A 3,203-nucleotide genomic window follows, 5' to 3' on the forward strand; every position below is an offset into this window, starting at 1 on the left:
CAGAAAGAAGGCATCGACTATGAGGAAACCTTTTCGCCCGTGGCCATGCTTAAATCCATTAGGATCCTGCTAGCTGTAGCAGTGTACCATGACTACGAGATTTGGCAAATGGATGTCAAAACCGCGTTCCTGAATGGAGATCTTAGTGAAGATATCTACATGCAGCAGCCCCAAGGCTTCATTGCTGCTGGTCAGGAACTCATGGTATGTAAACTTAATAGATCCATATATGGACTTAAGCAGGCTTCTAGGAGTTGGAACATCCGTTTTGATTCTGCAGTCAAAACGTTTGACTTTGAGCAGAATCCGGATGAGCCCTGTGTTTACAGGAAGTCCAGTGGGGATAAGATCACCTTTCGGTGTTGTACGTGGATGATATCCTACTCAGTGGGAATGATGTAGGAATGTTGACTTCGGTCAAGGTATGGCTATCACAGCAGTTCTCCATGAAAGATCTTGGAGAAGCTTCATACATACTGGGTCTTCGACTCTATAGAGATAGATCAAAGCGGATAATTGGATTATCCCAGACTGCTTATAATGACAAAATTGTCAAGAGGTACAACATGGAGAACTCCAAGAAATGAAATGTTCCTTTCAGGCACGGAGTCACTCTCTCCAAGAAAATGTCTCCCAAGACTTCAGAGGAGACTGAGAGCATGAGAGACGTTTCCTATGCCTCAGCCATAGGGAGCATCATGTATGCCATGCTGTGCACTCGCCCTGACATTGCTCAGGCGGTGAGTGTGGTAAGCAGATTCCAGGCAAACCTAGGGTAGGAGCATTGGACTGCTGTGAAGAACATACTCAAATACCTTCAAAGGACAAAAGAGTTTTGTCTGGTATTCGATGGTAGTTCACTACAAGTTCTAGGGTATACCGATGCCAATTTCCAGTCAGATCCAGATGATGGAAAGTCTACATCTGGGTATGTTTTCACGATTGAATCGTGTGCTGTTTGCTGGAAAAGCAACAAACAGGGGTCCATTGCAAACTCCACAACCGAGGCCGAGTACATTGCCGCAAGTGAAGTTGCCAAGGAAGCCGTGTGGATGAAGAAGTTCATACATGAATTGGGAGTGACTCCATCCAGCACATCTCCCATCCCGTTGTTGTGTGACAACAATGGAGTGATCACCCAGGCTAAAGAGCCTCGGGCTCACTCGAAGTCAAAGCACATCGAGAGAAAGTACCATGTACTGCGGGAGATCATTGGCAGAGGGGATGTCCTGATTCAGAAGGTAGCATCAGCGGATAATGTGGCAGACCAATTGACTAAGCCACTGACACAGAAGGTGTTTGAGAAACACGTGGAAAGTATGGGACTCCGGCTTGTACCAGATTGGATCTAAGTGCAAGTGGGAGCTGTTAGACAGTTTTTGTATGCCCTTAGCTTCAATCTGATTTGATGTACTTTTGTTATTTAATGGAAATAAATAAAGTGCATGTTTGATTCATGTTGTTTGGTTTAATTCTGTGTAAAACCCTAAAACTAGACATTTATAGAGACTCGTGTTAGTTTTAAATGTTCACAGCCGTTGGATAAGTCTGGGGAGATTTATCCTGCCAAGGCTGATACTGGTGTGCCACCAAGTGTTGGGATGGCCTGTCTCAGCCACCAGGGTAAGACCCGAGGCACATGCAGTATGGGATAATTTGAATCCTTGAACCGGACCAGATTTCCAGTATTGCCCTGACCTTGGAGATAGATGGGCAAAACTGGAAAGTTACACCTAACCCCTAGACTCGATTATGACCCTTCACTAGGTGTTGGATCAGGCTGCCTTTGATATGCCAATCAGTGAGATCCTTAGCGGGGATCAAAACCTGGGTATGTTGGGGCAATTTGAGAATTCATCTGAGTGGGTGATCATAGTGACAGAATCAGCCACTTTGTCGGACAAAGGGTAATGATCGGGAATGAACTCTCTCTGATGGAAACCAAACTGCCGGCAGTTGATTTCAATCATTGGAATTTTGTTTTGCAAAAATTAATATATTTATATATATATGTACGGTTTCAAATTGTTTGCAAATGGTTTTAATTCCCGGGATCCATGTGAGAGGAGAGTGCGGCACTGTTCCTTGCAGCCGAGGGAGAGGTCCTCTCTTGTCGAGCAGTGCTTGATCATTAAGGGCTTAGAGGTTAAGTGTAAGACCATTGAGGATAATACCTGATGGGCTAATCTTGCACCTGCCCACAGTCCCTGGGGTTTTATAAGATGGCTTGGCCCAGGGACCACTTAATGTAAGTGTTGGGCCCATAGGGTCCATATGATGGACTCAAGGGGTTCATTGAGTTTTTCAGTGAATTCGACTGGGCCGAACCCATGTGGCTGGTGTGTAGATCAATGCTTGGGTCCCATGCCATTCAAAGAAGCCCAACTGGGCAGCAGATTGGAAAGTAATTAGACACTGAACACTTAATGGGCCAGAAGCCCATTTCGAGGTGGGCTGATACGATCACCCAACCTTGGGGCGAATCTGAGATTAATGTTAGTAAAAGGATTGGGCCTTTAGCCTTATCCACTCTTGGAGACCAAATTCAAATTAGATTTGAATCTGGTAACCTCTTGATTAGATCTGGAGTAAGCTAACTTTATCTGCAGATAGGATTAAAATTATCCCCTATCCAAATACTGATTTGGATTGGGATAACTCCTAATTAGGTGGTTTCTTAATCAAGAAGAAAGGAGGAGAAACCCTAACCAAGAAAGAGAAATATCAGATTTCGATCCACCTTGAAGAGATATACGATATCTCCTACGAATTGAGATAGGATCTCATTCATACTCCAGAAAAGGAAGAAGAAGCAGTTCAGCCCTTTTTCGTCCTTGGAGTTCTCCTCCTGCCGCTGCCATCTGCCCTTCCAAGATTTGATCTTTGCAGAAAAAGAAAGTCAAGAAATTTTTTCATGACATTAGTCTTGCAACAAAGACTAAAAGGATTCAGTGTTTAGTGTTTCCAGAGGATTCTTGTGAAGGATCCAGTGTGTAGGACGCACCCTGCTGGTTCTGTTCCATCCACAGCTGTGTCATCTTCAGTAGGAACGGATCTTGGAGCATTCTTTGGGCGTGAACACCAACTTTGGGAGATACTGCTTCTCCGGATCAGGTATATTCCTCCCATTTGTCTTTTGGTACAGATCTGGTTTGATTATGGTTCAAGTAGGATCCTTGAATATTGTATTCTAAATTTAGGGA

This window comes from Nelumbo lutea, chromosome 3 (assembly GCF_056320005.1).
Source record: "Nelumbo lutea isolate HS-2025 chromosome 3, American lotus-T2T, whole genome shotgun sequence".
Lineage (NCBI taxonomy): Eukaryota > Viridiplantae > Streptophyta > Magnoliopsida > Proteales > Nelumbonaceae > Nelumbo > Nelumbo lutea.